The 24,108-nt window shown below is 35.5% G+C and overlaps 1 protein-coding gene and 1 long non-coding RNA gene across 4 annotated transcripts in view; both read left to right on the top strand.

Annotated features, from left to right (window-relative positions):
• Positions 1-24,108, top strand: part of LOC120780268 — a 59,191-nt gene that overhangs the window by 20,363 nt on the left and 14,720 nt on the right. The gene's annotated exons all lie outside the window — the stretch shown is intronic.
• On the top strand, positions 20,327-23,083 carry LOC120780269. 2 transcript variants are annotated; one of them, XR_005705848.1, is made up of 3 exons: positions 20,327-20,413; positions 22,648-22,868; positions 22,940-23,083. It is a non-coding gene; the product is annotated as an uncharacterized LOC120780269 (long non-coding RNA). The 2 variants fall into 2 exon arrangements; XR_005705847.1 differs by lacking the exon at positions 20,327-20,413 and adding an exon at positions 21,327-21,833.

The following is a 24,108-nucleotide window of genomic DNA, read 5'->3' as shown; positions in this document are numbered from 1 at the left end:
GTCGAATCGTCAATCTGTTCCGCCAGCTCCATCCCCCTACGATCGTTTGACAGGCAGGAATGCCAAAGATCGTGGTGCGCGTTAAAGTCGCCTAGTACCAAACGGTTTTCACCACGAAGTAGCGCACCTATATTCGGGTGATATCCTGTTGGGCAACATGTAACTTGGGGGATGTATATATTAAATATTTCGAGCTCGACATCGCCTGACCGGATAGCTATACCCTGACATTCTAGGGTAGTATCCCTGGGGTCGATGTCTTCATCGATTAGGCGATACTGCGCGGTGTTGTGCAATATGAAGGCTAGGCCACCACCATTATCTCAGAAGGGGAGCTATGTTGCCTGGTTGAGCTCCTGGGGACCGTAGAGGTCTTCTGTTGGCCACTCGGATTGAGTGGCGGCGCGGCGCGCGAACTATGTGCGGATTGCACAGCCGTAGAGGCTTGGGTCGCAGTAATGCCCAGGCAACATGGGGCCACGTAACGCTTGGTCCACTTCCTATGAGTCTTAAGGCCTGAGCAGGTCTTAAGATGGCTCCATCAATTGCATGTGTTACACCTGACCGAGTTGGAGTTTGGATGGAGCCGTTTTGCGCATACGCAGCAGAAAAATTCCTCCGGGCCCGGGTTGGACTCAATGCCAGCGCGAGTCAGGAGGATACGGAGCAACCCTGCTGCAAGGCATTGCTCCAGTGACGACAAACACAAATTAACACTCACCGATCCAAACGGGGTTAGATCGCCGAAAGAACAGACCTTGGTCGGATGAAATCCGAGTCAATTCCGGTGCGTAGAACCGGCTGTCGTGGGAATTGGCGCGATAACCGCCGCTATTGACGGTTACGTTCTCACGTTTGAAGAAATATGAACCCATGATTCCACCGGCACACAAACCACACCGAACTGTTTTTTTTTACGATGAAATGGCAGCTCTTGAATATCTTCAGGTTGGTCTTCAACCCAATTGCGCAATTTTGCTTACCCATTGTAGAATGTTGCGATCTAAATCCAAATTGATGAATTGGTATAAGGTCCTTTTCTTCAATTATGTTCTGAAGTCTTTTTATAATTACAACTTCAAGTAGTTTGGACAAAATATGCAACAGTGAGATTAGACGATATGATGATGCTTCCTGTGCGCTTTTCCCGGGTTTTTGTACCATAATGATTTCAGATACCTTCCATGACAATGGAATGTATCTGAGATTTAAGCAAGCGTTTATTATCGATGTAAGTTTATCTAATACTTTCCGCGTTAGATTTTTCAGTACCTCAGCTGTCACCAAGTCGAAACCGGGAGCTTTTCTTGATTTAAATCTACTTTTAATTATATTTTCCACTTCTTTAATTGTTGCTGGTTGGATTTCTTCTACGCATTGCGATCCTTCCATCTGAGGTAAAGTTCCATGGAACAGAATAGGGCTAAACGTTTTAATGAGTTTCTCTGAAAAAACTTCCGCTTTTTCTTCTTCGCTTTTGGCCCAGGATCCGTTTGGCTTTTTGAGGGGTGCATTTGACAATATTGGTTTCCTAGCATTTTTTTACTGCTTTCCAAAGAGAATAATGGGAATGTTTGTTTGGCGTTAATTTCTCAATATACTATAATTAGAAATATTTTGATTCGTGAATAACTTTATTTTAGTACTGAGAACCTTGGTTAAATTGTTCAGTTCTGTTTTATATCGCGTGATTTGCCATTTTTTGCGTAGTTTTCTCTCTTTCTTTGTGAGATTTAAAATGTCCAATGAATGTTTAATATAAAAGTTTTTTTGTTTAGGAACAGGAATACTTTTCCAGGCCGATTCCTGAATAGCCTTTGTAAATGTATGAACTTCATCTAAGATATCTTGAGTTATATTTACTTCAAAATCAATATTTTTGTCGAGCATCACTTTGAAATACTCCCAATCCGTATGTCTATTAGAAAGATAAGGCGGTATGTCGATTTCTTTTAGATGACCATTTAGGATTAGATATATTGGCGAGTGGTCCGAATTTAAGTCCAATCCATTTTCAATAGTAATGAATGTCTTGGATATTTGTCGAGTGATGAAAAAATCGATCAAGTCAGGTAATTTCCTTGTGTCGGAAGGCCAGTAAGTGGGCTTGCCAGTAGACATGAAGTCGCATCCAGTAGCCGTAACAGCTTTAAATAGCTCTCTCCTCTTCGGTGTCATAACTCTTGAACCCCATTGGTAGTGCTTTGCGTTAAAATCAGCAACAATGAGGAATTTCGCGTGATGTTTTAGTATAAGTTCTGTGTACAAGTCCATTTTGATATTGTGTCTAGGTGGGCTATATATTGCGGTAATACTTATTTTTCCGAAACTAGATTCAACCGATATGATCATGGTTTGGAATTCTGGGATAATTATATTAATTTCTTCGTAGTGGGGAATGTTATCTCTGAGAATTATGGCACTTCCCCTCTCGCATTGTTATTTGGGTGGTTCGAGCAATACGTCTTGTAGTTTTTGAATCTAACAAAAGTCTCGTTTGTAAAATGAGTTTCTGGTATAAGACAAATATCAATTTTTTCAACATTAGTAATGTCTCTATTTCTTTACTACGTTTGAGCAAGCCATTTGCATTCCAGGTCATAATTTTCATCGGTTTCATTTTGCGCCTTATTTTCGCTGTGTTGTCTCTCAAGTTTAGTAAGACGTTCGTGGGTAAGTCTATTTTGCTCTTCTAGCTTATTAAGCTTGTTGAGAATTAACGAAAAATTACCAGTAATATCACCAGTGGCATTTGTATTGCTTTGATGGTTCAGACAGATGTTGTTGAGCTTTATTAGCACCTTTAGTTATGCTGGCAAATGAGGGCTTTCCAGATTGATGATTTACATTAGTGTCTTCTTTCTGAGGAGCAGTGGAAGTGGTTGTACTTAAGCGTTTTGGTTCATATTTATGCTCTTTATTTTTTCCAGTCGCGTTTTTAATTTTGATGGGCTCGAGTTTAACGACAGAATTTAGAATATGTTTGATTTCGTAAATTTTCCTAATGTTCTCTGTAGGTTCAAAACATACAATAAACATATTTAACGGGTTTTTTGTTTTATATTGAAGTTTGTTTAAGACTTTCGTAACTTTAAACCCTTGCTTTTGAAGGTCTGTGATAATACTTTCAGGCTCACATGAGTGATGAAGGTCTTTTACCATTACGCGTATATCACGCCATTGTTTGTCTTCGTACGAGTACCAAGGAATTTTCGAGTCGTTTAATTTCCTTGTAAGTATTCTGTAGTAGGAACTATCTGAAAGATTTATTTTACAGGAACTTGGGTCAGTGAGCTTGAGTGTTTAAGATTTTTTTACATCTGCGTTAATCAAGGAACGCATCAAGGGTTGGTTAAAATTTTCCGATATTATAATTGGCGGAGGGCGATGGCTTACTTTTGTATCTGTTTTATCTTCTGATTTTCCAGCCGGAATCGGAGACTTCAATGTTAGATTCGGTGAAGAATCTGCTTTGCGTCTCTTACTTTCCCTACTTTTTTTCCTTTTTAATAGCCAATTTGTTTCTTTTTCAAGCTCTTCTTCGTCTGTTTCGGCTGCAAAGGTCGATTTCGATGGAGAAGAAGACGTTTCATTTGCATATTTGGTTAGCGATTTCTTTAAGTCTTCATTTTGAAGTTTAAGTGCCGCATTTCCGTTTTTCAATTCATTATTCAACGTTTCTTTTTTTTTAATGCGTTCGAGCAACATACCTATTTGGTTACATTGTGTACCCCCACCGTGAGGCGGAGTTTGTATGTCATCTCGATCTTATTGAATTGTGGTTTCGTTAAGTAAAAGAAACTGCCTTATCAACTGCTTTACCGACTGCACGTGCAGATAATGTAGGGTCCCTGGCCACCTACAACTCTGCGTAGACAGCTGGTTTGCCGTGCCACAGAAACAGCTGATACCCACTTTTGATGTTCGGAGGACAATTTTTGCGCGAAAATTAATTGAGTGTTTTTAATTTGGTATTATTTTTTGTTATTGCTTTAAATTTCCAAAAGTAATATGATAAATCACTTATGTTTATACCCTGAACAGGGTATATTAAGTTTGTCACGAGGTTTGTTACAGCCAGAAGGAATCGTCGGAGACCCTATAAAGTATATATATATATATATAAATAATCAGTATGTCGAGCTGAGTCGATTTAGCCATGTCCGTCTGTCTGTGCGTCCGTTTGTCTGTCTGTATATATACGAACTAGTCCCTCAGTTTTTAAGATATCGTTTCGAAATTTTGCAAACGTCATTTTCTCTTCAAGAAGCTGCTCATCGGATATCGATATCGGACCACTATAACATATAGCTGCCATACAAACTGAACGATCGGAATCAAATGCTTGTATGGAAAACTTTCACATTTGACAAGATATATTTACGAAATTTGGTATATATTATTTCCTAAAGCAACAATGTAATCTCCGAAGAAATTGATCAGATCGGTTGACTATAGCATATAGCTGCCATACAAACTGCACGATCGGGATCAAGTTCTTGTATGGACAACTTTCACATTTGACAAGATATATTCACGAAATTTGGTATATATTATTTCCTAAAGCAACAATGTAATCTCCGAAGAAATTGATCAGATCGGTTAACTATAGCATATAGCTGCCGTACAAACTGAACGATCGGTATCAAGTTCTTGTATGGACAACTTTCACATTTGACAAGATATATTCACGAAATTTGGTATATATTATTTTCTAAAGCAACTATGTAATCTCCGAAGAAAATGTTCAGATCGGATTACTATAGCATATAGCTGCCATACAAACTGAACGATCGGTATCAAGTTCTTGTATGGACAACTTTCACATTTGACAAGATATATTCAATTTGGTATATATTATTTCCTAAAGCAACAATGTAATCTCCGAAGAAATTGATCAGATCGGTTAACTATAGCATATATGTAGCTGCCATACAAACTGAACGATCGGTATCAAGTTCTTGTATGGACAACTTTCACATTTGACAAGATATATTCACGAAATGTGGTATATATTATTTTCTAAAGCAACAATGTAATCTTCGAAGAAATTGATCAGATCGGTTGACTATAGTTTCCATACAAACTGAACACATAGTTACTAACAGAAATGCACCTGTGAAGGGTATTTAGCTTCGGTGCATCCGAAGTTAATGTTTTTTCTTGTTTTAATTATTTTTGTAAAAATTTCGAGTAAATTGATATTCCTCGTGGTGCCAACGATGTTAAGGTCCTCCGGTGAATCTGCTTACGAATTTCCCCAGCCGGGATTTCACGTATATTACAAGAAATTGAAGAGCACACTTTACTGTTGACCGTACGCGCGAATGTCTCGAAGTATATTTCCTTTGTTTGATGACAGGAGATATTTCGTCTTGCCCTCGTTCACTGCCAGACCCATTTGCTTTGCTTCCTTGTCCAGTCTGGAGAAAGCAGAACTAACGCCGCGGATGTTGAGGCCGATGATATCAATATCATCAGCATACACCAGCAGCTGTACACTTTTATAAAAGATTGTACTTGCTCGATTAAGTTCTTCAGCTCGAATTATTTTTTCCAGCAGCAGGTTGAAGAAGTCACACGATAGGGAGTCGCCTTGCCTGATGCCTCGTTTGGTATCGAACGGCTCAGAGAGGTCCTTCCCTTTTCGTGTTACTCAACGTCAGTTTACACAGCCGTATTAGTTTTGCTTGGATACCAAATTCAGACATCGCGGCATAAAGGCAGCTCCTTTTCGTGCTGTCGAAAGCAGCTTTGAAATCGACGAAGAGGTGGTGTGTTGGTTTCCTTTCACGGGTCTTTTCCAAGATTTGGCGCATGGTGAATATCTGGTCGGTTGTTGATTTGCCAGGTCTAAAGCCACACTGGTAAGATCCAATCAGTTTGTTGACGGTGGGCTTTAATCTTTCACACAATACGCTCGATATAACCTTATATGCGATGTTGGGAGGCTTATCCCACGGTAGTTGGCGCAGATTGTGTGGTTCTCCTGTTTTATGGATTGGACAGAGCACACTTAAATTCCAATCGTTGGGCATGCTTTCGTCCGACCATATTTTACAAAGAAGCTGATGCATGCTCCTTATCAGTTCTTCGCCGCCGTGTTTGAATAGCTCGGCCGGCAATCCATCGACCCCCGCCGCTTTGTTGTTCTTCAGGCGGGTAATTGCTATTCGAACTCCTTCATGGTCGGGCAATGGAACATCTGCTCCATCGTCATCGATTGGGGAATCGGGTTCGCCTTCTCCTGGCATTGTGCGTTCACTGCCATTCAGCAGGCTGGAGAAGTGTTCCCTCCAAAATTTAGGTATGGTCTGGGCACTAGATCATCTCTGGGGGTTTTACAAGAATATGCTCCGGTCTTGAAACCTTCTCTAAGCCGCCGCATTTTTTCGTAGAATTTTCGAGCATTACCCCTGTCGGCCAGCTTATCAAGCTCTTCGTACTCACGCATTTCGACCTCTTTCTTTTTCTGTCTGCAAATGCGTCTCGCTTCCCTCTTCAACTCTCGGTATCTATCCCATCCCGCACGATCTGTGGTCGATCGTAACGTTGCGAGGTAGGCAGTCTGTTTTCTCTCCGCTGCGACACGGCACTCCTCGTCCAGCTGTTCTTTTGCACTTTCCGAAAACCAATAGTTTCGGTTGCAGCTGTACGTAAGGAGTTTGAAATGCCGTCCCACAGTTCCCTTATACCGAGTTGTTGACGAGTGCTCTCAGAGAACAGGAGTGCAAGCCGAGTAGTAAATCGTTCGGCTGTCTGTTGTGATTGCAGCTTCTCGACGTCGAACCTTCCTTGTGTTTGTTGACGTGCGTTTTTTGCTGCACAGAGGCGGGTTCGAATCTTGGCTGCAACAAGATAGTGATCCGAGTCGATGTTAGGACCTCGGAGCGTACGCACGTCTAGACCACTGGACACGTGTCTTCCGTCTATCACAACATGATCGATCTGATTGGTGGCTTTTCGATCCGGAGACTGCCAAGTAGCTTGATGTATTTTCTTGTGCTAGAATCTAGTACCACAGATAACCTTATTTCGGGCCCCGACGAAGTCGATCAGCCTCAACCCATTAGGGGATGTTTCGTCGTGGAGGCTGAATTTACCGACCGTAGTGCCAAAGATACCTTCTTTGCCCACCCTGGCGTTAAAGTCGCCAAGCACGATTTTGACATCATGGCTGGGGCAGCTCTCATAGGCGCGCTCCAAGCGCTCATAGAAGGCATCTTTGGTCACATCGTCCTTCTCTTCCGTCGGGGCGTGGGCGCAATCGTCCAAATTGCAAACCAATTCTGACTATCAATGGTGTCACAGAACCTGATTTAAGATTTTAAGAGATAACATTTATCGAATGAATAAAGACGCATTTGGGTGTTAAGTTATGTTTATTGCGTTTTGTAAATCTTCTTTAAGGGGGGAGCCTGCTTTAAAAGCTTCAAAAAATTTATATTTTTTTTTGCTTAAATCTCTTTAAAAATTATCTAAGAATATGTCCCTAAAGTTATAGATGGGAATTCGAAATATTGTCAAAGCTAGAAGGGAAATAGTGGCCGAGAGTCTGACAGATATAGGAGCACTTGGGAGAAAGCGAAAACTTTATTTAAACTAAAAAAAAACTAAGAAAAGTTAAGTTTGAACATATATTTAAACAACATTAAGTAAATTTTTTTTGTCAAAAACCACTTTTCAAATTTTAAAAAATTTTAAAATTTTACACGTTTTTAAACTTTTTTTTTACTTAAACATAAGTTATTAACAAATATGAATCTCTTTGAATTTTTTTTTTCCGATAGAAATTGCGACCTGCATACTGCCCGCCTTCTGACAAATGCACACGCGAAATGCATCGGGCAATTGCTTCCCTAAGGCAGAATATCAAAGAATTCGTATCCAAAAAATTTTTGGGTGATGTTTAAATATATAGCTACACCCAACTCTTTTTTTACACGGTAGATACGTTCCTCAGAAATCCGTGTGAAAAAGAGGCGTTTCCTATAGTAAAATGGGGGATACGTTCCATGTTATCTGAAAACCGTGTAAGATGAAATAAAGAACTACATATATTTACTTCGAAAAACCGTGTACAAAATGTTGAACAGTAAACCTTCAAATACACAATTCATACAGGTAAAAAATTGGTAGAGCAAGCAAAAAACAAAAGAAATCTGTTAATCCAGAATTAAGAAAAATTATAATTGAAATAAAGAAAAAATATTGAGCTACATAATTATGCGTCGCTACTTGATAACTAGCGCAATTGTTTGCGACGAACTGGACTAAAGTCGGTATCATCAAATTATCCAATGGTGAATTTCAACAGATATTTCATTCTCATTTTTCTTAATGGTCCTGATAGTAGCTTCGTTTAAGCCAAAATCCTTGCCTGCAGATGTTGAACCTTCACCTCTTGCCAGACAGTTCAAGAATTTTAATTTTACTTCCAAAGAAATGGCTTGCCTTTTATGAATCTTTGAAATTTTGGACATTTTGTTCACTGTATTAAGGGCAAAAATTTTATTTTTAAAGCTTAACTAAAAATTTATAGATAAAATACTTTTTTCACTTATTAAGGTCAGAAATGTTCAAATCTAATTGATAGCACGAACATTTGATAAAATATTGCCAGCTAATAAACTTTAAACACATTAATTAAGCAATATCTTATATAAATATCATGCGAACAAAATGTGTAGGTAAGAGTTATCGAATAAGAGGATTTCCCAGTTACTACTATGTACATTAGAGTGATTAAAAAAAAATTTTTTTTTTCGTTTCTTACTCGGAAAAATAGGTTCTTAGACACCTCTAAGAAAGCCTCTCCAAACATGAGTTTTTAATTGTAACGGGAAGGTCCTCCTACATACAGTTTTCTATTTTTTTTTATTATCAGATAGAAAAATTTATATCTCGCTTCCAACTGCCTGAAAAAATATCTTGTTCCTTAGATTTTGTAGGAAATTGAATGCTCTACAAAAAAGGTCTATTATGATTTTTTCGTAAACCCAACCGTTTAAAAGATATTAACGGTTAAAGTTTGATTATTTTTGGGAAAATTTTTTATTTCTTATGAATTTTATAACTCAATGAAAAAAATTTATTATCAGCAATGGTGCCAAGTGTGGTAAAAACAAACATAATTCACAAGACAGTGAATTTGAAAACGTAACAGATTAAAAATTTTTTCAAAGTTTTTTTTTCAACCGTGTAACTTCAAATCTGTGTAAAAAGAAACCGTGTAAAAAATGAGTTGGGTGTATAAACCCTAGAAATTTCGCTTTAATCATCAAAAAAATCGATTTTGTAAGCCTCTAAAGCAGGCTCCCTTCTTAAATATCCGCATTTTTTTCCAAAACTCCATAATTAAGACATTTCGTGTTTTATTCTTATGTTTTCTCCTATAGAAATAAAGATAAATCAATTCGTAACAATAAAATAACTTGATTTCTTATCTTACAATTCTGACAGCAAAACCGATAAAATTTGTTTCCGTGACACCCAAAACCGATACAAATTCTTTTTCGAATATCAAACCAATAATGTCTGAATTCATGATACCTACTGCTTTTTTTGATCGATTTCAATTCTGATTTACACAACTATCAGATTCCACAACACCCCTGAATGATCTCTAAATATACACTAGGCATCAAATGAAAGTATACATTTCACAGATGTTATTTCAATGCTGTTTTATTAAAACAAACTATTAATAATTCATACATTAATATTACATTTACATAGGTATTTAAGTAAAAAATTATAAATTAATATATTTTTTCCCCGGAAAAAGTTTTGTTCCACCTTAAAAAAGGAATACTTAAACAAAAGTGGTCAAATGAAAGTATAAATTTTGAAAAAATACAAAACGTTTGGTTTAAAAGTAAATTTACTAATTAATATTGCCTTATTTATTGTGAATTACTACACGAAGACGTTTTAGCATGACTTCGTCTCTAAGAAAAATTATTTCAAGTTTGTACGGCTGCTTTTTGGTATTTTGGAATCAAAAATTAACCACAAATGCTGAATTTGGCTTAAATCCCGTGACTGGGTCGTTATCTTATTGGAAGATAAACGACCAAAAGTTCACTTTTTCCGCATTTATTTTCAAATTTTGGATAAGAGTATCAACATATGAAGCACCCGTCGTTAGTTCATCGAATTTAACTACACCAAATTTTTAGAAATAGCCCCAAACCATGAAAGAACATCCTCCATGCTTCACTGATGATTGTATGCACTGTGGTTTTAAGCGATCAGAAGGTGTACACCATACTCGCTTACGTGTTTTTTAATTCCTTAGCTCGAATTTTAATTCATCGGACCAAAATACTTTATTTCAAAATGTGGTTGATATTTAAATATTGTTTTGCACACTCTAGTCATTTTTTCCTACTCGAAATGCGACATAGTTTTTAAAACCAGGTGTTCGTAGTTTCCTTTGCATTGTACTAATGGAAACATCCAAACCAAAACTGTCGATCAACTCTCGCTATAAAATTTCAGGGTTTTCAGGAAGTTTCTGTGGGATATCCACAATAATTTTAGATTTATTTAAATATAAAATACTGATACAAAGTTGATGATTGAAAATGAAAATGAAATGGAGAGCGAAAATGATGAAGCGTGCTAGCAGTCGGGATGATGCGCCAAGAAGAAGGAAAAATGGCGGTTCGTCAAGCTGACAGCTTATCCAGTTTTTGGGTTGCCATATCTATGCTTTTTGCAGAGTTGCATTTGGGGTTGCTACATTACTTTGGGGTTGCCACATTTCTTTAGTACAAGTCGATCAGCGTGTATAGAAATTTTGTACTTTTGACCTCCACCGTATAGAGTCTTGCATCTCTTCCTTCTCTTGAAGTATTCAAACATATTTCTTGCCTCTCCAATCGAAATGGAATATATTCATATATTTTTTGATACGTTTTATCCCTCTTTCCTTCTTCTACAATTAAGATCCGATCAGTTAGAACAGAACAAAAAAATTTTCATCATAACAAAAATTCATTAATAAATACAAATTTGTTAAATCTGTAGTAAAATTCAGTTTCACCTTGAAAGAAATGAACCAAAATTAAATTATACTTTCATTTGACGCGCACTCATAGGCTCACCATAGATATTTTATAGAAATTTTTTTTGTAATAACAGTATTCTTGTTTGTTAAAAATGGGTAGAATCGGATCAATAACATTTACCTAATGCAAAGATTTTCGAGCTTCCAGTTGAACATACCGTAAATATCTGCAAATGTGTGAGCACGTTTTGGTAATAAAGATGCACTTTGTGTCTAAAATGGATAATATTGGGTGAAAAATTGGAAAATCTGGTTGGTAAAAATGTGTGATATTTAAATAAATTTAAGTTGACAGGCTTTCTATGAATTATGTGATTTAGCGCTGAATATGAATGGTATTGGTTTAGACCTTGGCCTCATATATCAATTCCGATCCTGTGGTTCACGTGCTGCTCATCAATTAAATATATTAAAATTATCCTTTTCGGTCGAGTTTTCAAGTATAACAGATATTATTATAGTTAGTTATATTATATTTTGCTTCCCGTCAGCAAAAATTATTATATATAAAATAATATTATAAAAGGGAGCTAACGTGCGAAAACTAGTTTTCTGGGAAAAGCTGTTAAAAATAATCGTCAATTTCTCGTTATCTCATTAATTGTTCTCCTTTTTTTTAACACCTAAGCCCCCTTTCCGTGGACCAGGTCACATATTAAAATCATCATTCCCGTAGCCCCGCTCTCTAACAAGTTTAATATACAAATCTCCTAAACCACTTAAGCCACAACAACCAAATTTGCTGAGCTCAAATCTTATAAGAACTTCTACCGATGGTGAGAAAATGGATGAAATCGGAGGATAACCCCGCTCACTCCCCATATAACGGTACTGTTAAAAACTACTGAAAGCGCGATAAATCAATAACTAAATACGCCAGAGACATTATATTTTACCGCCGAGATGGTATGAAAGAGCTTTATGAGAGCCGGTGTGAAAATTGGACAACAGGCGTGGCACCGCCTACTTTTTGGTGAAAATGGACAAAATCGGACAACAACACGCCTACTTCCCATATAACACAATTTTAGATTCCACTTGATTCGCTCAGTTTCCAGTACATAAATCAAGAAGCAGTTAATATATCAGGTTACAACTGTGCACGAATAATGTCTTTGGAGTGTGCCACCTTATAACCAAAAATTGTTCAAAATCCAATAGAAACTGTTCAAGCTCCTAGGTACCGAATACTTAGACCCCGGTACCTATAGTTGACTTTTGATCGAAAACGACGGTCAATGTGTGGTATATATAACTGAAATTAAGAGATAATTCTTCTGTTATAACGTTATGTCTGTATGTCAAAAATCGGTTGAATCGGACCAATACTTCCCTCAGCCCCATATACTTAATATAAAGATTTTATATGATTGGTTTTACACCTTATAGTATTTCCCTAGCTTTGATTCTTGCAAGTTGCAAGAGTATAAAATGTTCGGTTGCACCCGAACTTATCCCTTCCTTACTTGTTTTTCATATTTCTATGTCACATTGTGAAAATGAGCGAAATCTGATAATAACCACGCCTACTTGCCATATAGCACAACTTCAAATTCCACTTCATTCGTTTAGTTTCCAGTACACAAATCAAGAAGCAATTAATAGTATAACGGGAAAAACTTTGCACTAATAATGTCTTTAGTGTGTGCCACCTTATGATCAAAAATTATTTAAATCCAATAAAAACTGTTCAAGCCCCTAGGTACCTAATATTTAGACCCCGGTACCTATAGTTGACTTTTCGGAAATGTCAGTCAATGTACATATGTATGATATATGTATGTATATAACTGAAATTAAGGAATAATCCTTCTCTTATAATGGTATGTCTGTAAGTCAAAAACGAGTTGAAGCGGACCAATACTTCCCGTAGCCCCCATACACTTAAAATAAAGATTTTTGAATTTGCGGGTGACTTTTTAACGCATATATTGGCCAATATGTAAGTTATCTCAATGGAAATAAGAAAGCGTGTTTTACATATAACAGTGTATCTTTTGTGCCAAAAATAGATAAATTTAGGCAAAAACTTGGCCTAGCCCCCAAATAATTAATATCAGGATTTTCGAACATGAGGTTGACTTTACTCTATATGATTGGTTTTACACCTTAAAGTATTTCCCCGTCTTTGATTTTTACGAGTTGCGAGAGTATAAAATGTTCGTTTGCACCCAAAGGTTATCTATCACCTTCGTCGGCTTCATCTAGTATGTAGGAGAGAGTGTCGCCGCTGTGACCTCAATTTGCGTTGAACTGCACTATTTCGATACACTTATCGTAAGACCTTTAAATATTGCTATCTCGTTTCATTGTGGTGTTCAAACCATTTGTGACCTTAAAGAAACCTTTTTGTAGATGGACATTTTAGGTTTGGTTGGTACCTTATGGGTTCCAAGAGCTCTACATCGGGATTGTGATAAAACTGGACACTCGCAGAGAATGTGTATAATCGTTTCCTTACTTCCCTCGTGTTTGCAGCTACGGCAAATATTGTTGTGAAGCATTCCCATTTTTAGCGCGTGTTTTCCAAATGGCCAATGCCCCGTTATGGTTGCTTTGAGTCTATATATGCTTTTCCTTTTTTTTTTCTTTTCATATTTTGGCCTATATTTTCTTTTTCGCTATCTAGCATTTGGTTATAGAGTTCTGAGCTATTAATTTAAATTGGGTTTAGCTTCCGCCTCAGACTCATCTATTGAACTTCCAATCGATTTCCACCTGTGGATCATGATGGCTGATATGATGGATCGTCGTTATCTTCAACTCGATGTGAAAGGTAACGTCATCATCATCATTGGCACTCTAATCGACATTCATAAATTTTACAAATCGATCCTGGATTTATATTGTTTATATCGGTGAGTTATCTTAATGAAACTTGAAAGCGGTTTGATTCATTAAAGGTACAAAAATATTCGGTTATTAGAAAGAAAATGTCGTTGATGGGGATATTATTACCCAGTAAGTCTCAATTTGCCGGAGCCAATTTATGGTCATGTTATCACTTTAAATTAATTTTTCCGTAATGACATGTTGCCAGCATTGGCCAAAAGAGTACTGGGTCCTTATGAAGATTTCTTAAAGACAAAATACGCTGCTGTAAACACTCAGTAACATAAATTTTCTGAATTATACTTCCTTAGCCAATAAATGTTTCACTTTAAAAGCCGTACTGGTAAACAGCCTGCCAAACATATGTTGATTATCAAAGCAATTTGGTGTTGCACTGCGTACTTTCTGTACATATGACGGTGAAATTGCACTTTTTTGGTGACATCTCATACCATAGTCCATGATTTCGTTCCAAATAGTTCACCATTTTTTTTACTGTAATCGACGATTCAAATCTATTTTCTACCACTACAGACCTCTCGTTTTGAAGATAAAGAGTCATTATAATTTAAGTATGAATGTCACTGACGATATTTAGTTTTACAACGATAACGCAATGGACATGCTTTTAAACTCTTAATAAAAACAAGAAAAAACAACCTTCTCTTTCCCCCTAGGCAATAATGCTCTCTACAAATAAAACATTTTTTATAGTTTACATACACCTAGTTCTATTAAATTACGACACGTTTATTTGTTTTAAATGAATACGAGTAAATATAGCATATCAAAATATTTTTTTTTACACAAATAAAAAAAATTAATGCTAAACCTTAAAATGCGCCTAATTCATATCAAAAAAGTTTACGTACACCAATGATTATTTATGTAAATCAAAAGTAATTACAACAGTTTTAGCGGTTTTTGGCCTACATTTTGTTGCGATTATTGTCCCTAGACGTCAACGCATGCTTCCCATTCGATTTCTAGTATTATTTCTGGATATTTTGATCCACTAAGTTGAGGTTTTTTCTATAATTGTTTTATTAAATTTTAAAGATGTAAGTTGCCTGTGGAAATGTATTAAAATAATAATACGCACTTTAGAAAGGGAACACATATTTTTAAAAAAATAAAAAATCATCAAGTAAAAATATATTTGCACGCATTAATTCACTGTTACGCGAATTGATTAAAAAATTATTTTCTTTACTCGTGGATTATACTCTTTATGAATGGCAAATGTTCCATACTAAGCTGTGGTTTATATACAAGGTGTGTTCCAAAGTAAACAGGACTTAAAAAAACTGAACAAATGGGTTTTTCGGCAAAATCAATTTATTTTATTCAAAATACTCTCCTTCTGTTCCAATATAGCTTTTTGCGCGATCCAAAAGCATATCGAACGAGTTTTTAGCTCGTTTGCCGGTATGACCGCCAGTACTGGGTTTAGCTGGTACTCTTTTTCTCTCTGTACTCTTTCATGTTGATACGGGTGTTAAAGGGTATTTATATACCCCGAGTTTCTATGTGCGGGGTCACATATAATTATGTATGTATCCTTAATTCTATTATTCTTTGTTGGTTATTATTTTCTATTATTTCATTTAGGTGGGTCTTTATTTCTACGTAGGTTGCTATATATATTTCTGGCCTAATAATGTAAATAGGCATATTTATCAACGAAAATGTTTTTTTTTTTGTCGATTGCTGTTTTGTTTCGGGCTCATACGCATAGATCCATGATTCGTCACCTGTGATGATCTTATAAACGTCTTTTGAAGCACCGCGATCGTATTTTTTCAGCATTTCTTTACACCAATCCACACGAGCCTTTCTTTGAGCGATTGTCAAATTGTGCGGGATCCATCGAGAACAAACCATTTTTACGGCCAGGTGCTCATGCATTATCGAATGTCTGCTGGTGGGAGAAATGCATAGGCATGCCTCTATCTGAAGGTATGTTACATAACGGTCTTGCATTATCAGTTCACGTACGGCATCGATGTTTTCTGGCACAACGGCTGTTTTGGACGACCTTCACGGAATTCGTCTTTGAGCGAGCGTCGGCCACGATTGAATTCGTTGTACCAGTTTTTCACAGTGCTATAGGATGGTGCTTCATAGCCATACAAAAATTTTAGTTTATCGATGCACTCTTGTCGTGATAATCCACGTCGAAAGTTGTGAAAAATGATCGCACGAAAATGTTCACGAGTTAATTCCATTTTTTGGCCGAAATGAATTTTTTAATTCCCTGTAAATAAAACAATTCACGATTAAATGACAAAACGTTCTGACTGATGTTATGCTAAAAAATGTCAAACTTTCCAATGGAAATGTCAGATCGCACCTGGCAACACTTAGTGGTGCCCTAGGCCATAATATATATAGCAGCCATCGTATTAGGTTGTCGTGGTATGGAATTCCTGTTATAAATTTAATTATAGTCCCTAAGAAGTTAGTAGATCTTTTTTGTATTGAATGAGAAATAGTTTGTTCAAATAAATTTGTTATCCTGTTTTCATTTATTACATCTAGTTGTGTTCTGCTCTATATTCGATTTCTCTATATCTTTTCATTATGGTTGTGAAATTAAATAAATTATATAAAAATTTGGACATGAGGACACCTCATGATGATAAAATGATTTTTTTATATTTTAGATTGTTCAGTATATAACCTTCGATATTTAGTATTGAATTCAATAGGAGTGTTGCGAGTATTATCCTTGTGTAAGACCTATTGTCTTCCTCCTCTCTCTACTAAAACTGTGTCCTCAAGTGCGGAACACAATGCTCGCGACAGACCGCAAACGACATCTGTCAAATATTAAAATACACACGTTCTTATGGACACTGTTATTTTGACAGCTGCACGACTACACGACTGCAGGCCGACAGTTGTCGCTCTCGCTAACTTCAACATATTCTTATATTTGCCAACGGTAGGACGACAGTAGAGTTGACAGTAGAATGGAAGATAGAGAGAGGAGGTAGAGTGGTGATGCCACTAATATGTAAAATGTAAAATTATTCAAAGCTCTAACAAACTTGACGTTATTTTACAAATAAAAGCATAAAATCGCATTATTATATCATTTGTAATAACAATTGATAATTTAAAACAAATAAATATACCTATTTACTTATTTTTTGCGTACAAAATTTCAGTTTGAACAAAATATTAAAATTTCATTGAAGTGCAAGGTATTAGTATGGCCACAATGAAATTGTGTACATGCAAAATGGGCACGATTCCGATTACTTTGGCGGAGGGGTAAAAAACCGAATTTCCGAATAAATGGGGCATGTACGGATAGGGGAGATTCTCCAGAGGAGGAATATCCAAAAATAATGTAAAAATTACTAATATTTTTTAAAATATTCACGATTAAAAGTTCAAAAATTTGCACTAAGAAAACATGTTATTTCTCTATGTTTCACAAAATTTTTTCACATTTTTTACTTTGTATATTTAAATACACACTCTAAGCTTTGAAATAAGCTTACATTTCACTTTTATTTTGCTATATTTTACATAAATTTATTAATTTAAAAATCACTTAGCACACTCATCGTTGAAAAGGTTAGATTGTTTACAATTATGAGGAAAACGAGCCTTGCCACATCTTAAACAGTAAATATGTAGGATTTTTAACAATTTTTCTTTGTTTGTTTTATCGCGTGATTCTTTTTTCTACAGCGTGGGCCCGAATAACTGTCGCACTTTTTCGAAGCTACGTTATGTTCGCGTAGCTGTACACCGTTATATTTTTGTGTTCCTTATTTTATTGTGAAACTAATTGAGTACTTTTTTGACCTGATCAGTCGTTCTTAAAATTTGTGAGTGATGGAAGCAAAAAGAGACTTAGTGCAAAAATTACATTTGCAAGGCAAAACGACAGGCGAAATTGTTAAATTGCTGAAATACATTGATGTAAACCGGAGATTTGTCCAACGCACTGTGGCTCGATTTAAGAGAACTGGAAGTGTTAAAATATCCAAAAAACCTGGACGAAAAAGAAGTATAAGAACACCTGAGCTGGTGAAGAATGTGCGTGAAAGGATAAGGCGAAATTGTGCTAGATCAGCTCGAAATCTGAAGGTGAGCCGGAAAACCATCCGAAATGTTTTAAAAGAGAACTTGGGACATAAACCTTACAAAAGGAAGAGGATTCATGGCCTTACGGAGCGTCAGAAGAAAATGCGACGGGAAAGAAGTGGTTTATTGCTTCAGCGGCATGCAAGTTGCAATATTGTGTTCTCTGATGAAAAGCTATTCATATTGCAAAAAAGTCACAATCCCCAGAATGATCGCGTGTATGCAACAAGTATGCAGGATATTCCAACAGATAAATTAGCGGTTCAGAGATATCAAAACACAACGTCTGTCATGGTATGGGGGGCCGTATCCAAAAAAGGCAAGCTTCCGCTCCTTTTTATTGAGAAAGGTGTCAAAATCAATGCACAATATTATTTGGATGAAGTGCTTGTCAATCATGTTTACCCTCATGCATCTGAGCTCTTCGGTAACGAACCATATTGCTTCCAGCAAGACTGCTCCGGCTCATAAAGCAAGAATTGTTCAGCGCTGGTGCAAGGATAATTTGCCATGTTTTATTCCGATTGATGAATGGGCTCCATCTTCTCCGGATCTGAATCCATTGGATTTCAGTATATGGGGATACATGCTTGATAAATTAAAAAATTTGAAAAACATAAGATTGGATCAATTCAAGCGTCTTTTAATCAAAATTTGGGACGAAATTCCAGATAAAGTGGTGCATGCCGCCTGCAATAGTTTTCAGAAACGTTTGAAGCTGGTAAAAAAATCAAAGGTGAACGATTTGAACTTAAGCAGTCCTAATGTAAGCCAACAGTCTTTATAATAAATAAAATTGTTCAATTGCTCAAAATATCAAAAAATAAACTTTTTCTACAAAAAATAAAGCGCGACAGTTATTTGGGCCCACCCTGTATATTAACTATAAAAAAAATACTTTCTACATACATATGTATATGTGTAATACGTAATTTATGTGTCTGAAGTACTTTCGCGAAGTACTCCTTTCTGCGTTGGCGGCCTTCGGCCGCGCTTTAAAAAAATAACCCTGACTGAGCGAATACCCGGGGTCACTGAAGTACTATCGCGTACTACTCTTTCTGCGTTGGCGGACTTCGGCCGCGCTCTAAAAAAATAACTCCGGCCGAGCGAATACCCGGGGTGACTGAAGTACTTTCGCGTAGTACTCCTTTCTGCGTTAAAAATAAAAAAATATATTGACTTTTTGTTATAAAGTGGTGAAAGTGGTTATATTCGTTGGTTATTATGCACTCATATTCAAACAAAATTTAAGCTTTCGTTATAAAATTGATAAATTTTGATTATTATTTCTGTCAGCGATTTCAATTTATTTTTTACGATACATTGGTTTGTATTTTAGGTGACGATATATATATATTTAAAATATGAGTTTTGGATATAAAGTGGTTATATTTTACGGTTATCATGCACTCATATTGAAACAAAATTTGAGTTTGCGTACTGTACTGTAACCTTACACTTTATTACGTAACATTGATATATAATATTACTTATATATATGTATATATAATAATATTATATAATATTACTAATACATGTATATAATATTACTTATTTGCTTAATAAATTTAAAAAAGAAAATATCCATATGCATGAATAGAGGAATTTTTGCGAAAAGGAGGAATTTCAGCGAATTGCCTTGTCATCACATGGCAGCGCTCCATTTCTTCGTAATTTTTGGTAACCAAATGAGGTTCAATCGAGTGTAAAATGTAATTTTTAAAATAAAGATTTTTTAAATAAAAAACTTGCTAAAAGTGTAAAATGTGGATTTATTTAAAAGATTACAGTGTAGTTTAATTAATTTGAACAGAAAAATGTGAGTAAAGTGGGTTTAACGTGGTGAAATAGCTTCTTGAAATGTTCGAATTTTGCGAATTTTTGAACTTTAAGGTCGAATATCTCGTAAACTAAGTACCTATAACCCTATATATTTTTTAATCAGGAGGACTTCCTCTTTCCAACGGTACCTTCAAATCGCGGCGCCAAAGAAATCGGAATTGTGCCGCAAAATGGACAGTTGTGTTGTCTTGTGTACATGCCGGCCATTGTTAAGTTGCTGCCTTCTCACCAATGTTCATGTAGTATGCTTCACGACGCCATTTTCAGTTCACTGTCGTACTGCCATGTCGTGTCGCGAGCATTGTGTTCAGTACTTCACGGTCTTCTATCACTGTGTAGCTAATGTATTTTTGTTCAGTTTTCGCTCTGTGTTTAGATAATGCGTATATTATTTGTTTAGGCTTATGTCTTTTTTGAATTCTTGCTTTATTATTATCTCAATACCTTGTCTTTATTTTTCCAATTGATTGTTTTAAATCAGGGTATTTTGAATGAGCTGTTGGCGTTCGATTGTGTACTATTTGTAGTCGTTGATAAAGTGACATACATGTTGCTGATGTAAATATACTCTCATTGTCTGTTTGTAAGTGTTTATACTCTCGCAACAAAGTTGCTAAGGAGAGTATTATAGTTTTGTACACATAACGGTTGTTTGTAAGTCCTAAAACTAAAAGACTCAGATATAGGGATATATACCAAAGTGATCAGGGTGACGAGTAGAGTTGAAATCCGGATGTCTGTCTGTCTGTCCGTCCGTCCGTCCGTGCAAGCTGTAACTTCAGTAAAAATTGAGATATGATGAAACTTGGTACACGTATTTCTTGGCTCCATAAGAAGGTTAAGTTCGAAGATGGGCGCACTGCCACGCCCACAAAATGGCGAAAACCGAAAACCTATAAAGTGTCATAACTAAGCATAAATAAAGATATTCAAGTGAAATTTGGCACAAAGGATCGCATTAGGGAGGGACTTATTTGGACGTAATTTTTTTGGAAAAGTGGGGGTGGCCCCGCCCCTACTAAGTTTTTTGTACATATCTCGGAAACTACTATAGCTATGTCAACAAAACAGAGTCGTTTCCTTCAGGCATTTCCATATACAGTTCAGTGGAAGAAATCGTATAATAACCACGCCCACCTCCCATACAAAGGCTATGTTGAAAATCACGAAAGTGCGTTAACCGACTGACAAAAAACGTCAGAAACACTAAATTTTACGGAAGAAATGGCAGAAGGAAGCTGCACCCTTGCTTTTTTTTTAAATTGAAAATGGGCGTGGCGTCGCCCACTTATGGACCAAAAACCATATCTCAGAAACTACTAATATAATTAATTTTACAGCAAAATAAAAAAAATATATAAATGACAGATAATGAAATCTCGATTATCACTTTATCATGCGAGAGTATAAAATGTTCGGTGACACCCGAACTTAGCCCTTCCTTGTTACAATATGGGTATGTGAGTGTGAAAATTTCTTCTAGTTTGTCTACAGTGTTTATTTTGTCAGCTATTTCTTTCATTGATAAGTAATTTGAGTATTTACATACACTAGTTATATACGTTTGATTTCATATGTGAAATTCATCCATACTTATAGATTCTCCTGGTAAATTTGTTGCTGGTGTTCTCCCTATCAGTTGTTTTGTGGGTCTATGTTCATACTTTGATTCATAGCAAATTGTACAGTTTCTCGCAAAGTGTCTAATTTGTTTTGACATATCCGGCCAAAAGTATTGATGTTTTATTTCTATTAAATTGTTTTTCTCATTTCTATGTGCTCTATTATATATGTTTGTTATAATTTCTATTTGTTTATTTGTGTCTGTTATGTCTGCTGTTAAATTTTGTGCTATAAAAAGTTTGTAACTTAAAAAATTTTTAGTCAGTAGTGTTTTTATTTTAAACAGTTGTTGTTCATCTACTTTAATTGCATTATTGTAACTTGGAACTAGAATCTCCTTTAAAGTTTTTGTCAGGTAGTCTGTATCTTTATATTCAATAGTGTGTCTGTGGTATTTTGGAAAAATTGTTGGTGTTTCCTTTTTATTTTGTTTAGTTTTTGTTAAAAGAATTTGATTTTTAAATGAATTAAATGAATCTTTTGCATTTGAACTATGTGTTGAATGCATTGATTCTAATGTATAAGTGTTAATTTTCTGTCTTGATAGTGCGTCTGCTACTACATTTTGATTTCCTGGTTTATATACTATTTTTGCCCCTGATTCCTGTATAAAGTTTTCCACCTTTTTAGTTTTACATTTGGATTTTTGTCTGAGATAGAAAATATTTGTGCTTGGTTATCATTATGTATAGTTAAATCTGCTATACCATAAATATAATTCCTAAGTTTGCCTATCGCTCAAACTATGGCTAATAGATCTTTTTCTGTTGTATAGTAATTTTCTTCTGTTTTATTTAAAGTTCGTGATATAAAGAATATAGGTTTCTTTTCTTGTGATAAAACTCCTTCTATGGCGAAGTTGAAATAGTTCAACTTGTTCTTTTAATTGAGTTTTAATTATTCATTTAGCTTTTATAGCTTCATTATCTAATTTAATGTCTTTTATTGCTGACATTCTCTTTCTTGTAGTTCCATTATCTCCTTGTAAATGTATACTAAGCGGTTTAGTTATTTTACTGTATCTTTGTATACATTTTCTATAATATTCTGCCATACCTAAAAATTACCTTAATTCTTTTAAGGTTTGAGGTATAGGGTATTTGTCTAAAGTTTCCTTTTTCTTTGTGTCTACTGTTATTCTATTATATGTTATTATGTGTCCTATGTAGGTATTCAACTTGATTTTTCGTCTGAGATTTTCTTATTAGCTTTATGCTTTATGGCGTTGACTACAGTTTGGATATGTTTGGATATGTTTAATGTGTACTTCGGGTGTGAAGAATAAATTAACACGTCGTCGATGTATACAAACGCAAATTTATTTATATAATCTCTCAGAATATCGTCAACACATCTTTGGAAGATAGAGGGTGCATTTTTTAATCCAAAAGTAATTCTAATGAATTCATATTTAGCTCATATTTGGTGAAATCTTGATTCTAAATATTTTGGTTTACCTAGTGCCTGTATTGTCACCATTTACGTCTGGGATAGGATATCTGTCTGATGTCGAATCATTACATCCGTGCATGGATCGGCAAACATACGAAAGAAAATTACGTGATACGTCAATCGTATGCGGTGATTGGCATTGTGACATACGATAGCAAATCGATCGTAATGTATTTTCAATTCACAATAGTTCTTAAATTCCACGTTGCTTTGGATCGTATTTTTAGGTCACAATAGATGTGGAACTGTCAAAATTGTTGAGAAATTTTCAATAAACTAAGAAAAGCTATTTAAATATCAAAATAGATCCAACTTTGTTTTTTTATTTGAGCTCTAGTGAAGGTTATGGGGATAAAAAAATAGTGCAGAGATAGCTAACAGATTGTAGCAATAGCGTAAGTATAAAAAAAATTATGAATCCTGATTAACAAAATTATCTTTGTAGATGTATCGTTGAAGAAAGCATAGTAATCTTAAAAATACGGTGGAGAATTTTAAGATATGGCAAGAGAGGAAGACATCACCCCACAAAAGTGGAAGCTTTGCTACCGGTTGTGAGGCATTACATAAAATCTGCATAAAATTTACAATAAGTTACGAACCTCAAAATTGCGATTCTTATAACACACAAGAAATGGACACCGGGGTAGCGAACCGTCTCACCGCAATCGTCCAAACGATAAGAGACCAAATAATGTATTCTTTAATAAATTTAATTCAAAAATGTACATACATATATGCCCTTTACCTTGTACATAATTTTATTTTTAATGTCAACTAAAATACAAAAATTTTGTTAATATAAATACATTTTTTTAAATTTTTAATGAGATATTCCATTCATTGGTTTGTTATTTATGTTTTTTATTACTGAAAATTATAAAAAACATAAAATTTAAAAAAAAATTTGCTCGCATTTCCATAAATTTGTCTATTACAATTGGTAATTTGCGTTTATATACTCGTTCACTTATGTCATCACGCCAGATTACGATAGAAGCGTTACGATCATGTCATAATACGAAATACAGGCTTTTACGTGACAAGTGATACGTTCACGGATGTAACGATTCGACCCCTGTTATTGGCTTTGAATTTAATTTCTGGAAGTCTATTACTAATCTTTTTTTTGGTCTTCCATTTTCATCTATTCCATTTTTTGGTACTGTCCATGCTGG

Source organism: Bactrocera tryoni, unplaced genomic scaffold (genome assembly GCF_016617805.1).
Source record: "Bactrocera tryoni isolate S06 unplaced genomic scaffold, CSIRO_BtryS06_freeze2 scaffold_25, whole genome shotgun sequence".
In the NCBI taxonomy this organism is placed as follows: domain Eukaryota; kingdom Metazoa; phylum Arthropoda; class Insecta; order Diptera; family Tephritidae; genus Bactrocera; species Bactrocera tryoni.
The sequence above is the reverse complement of the archived record's forward strand: the minus strand, read 5'-3'. Positions and strand labels throughout refer to the sequence as shown.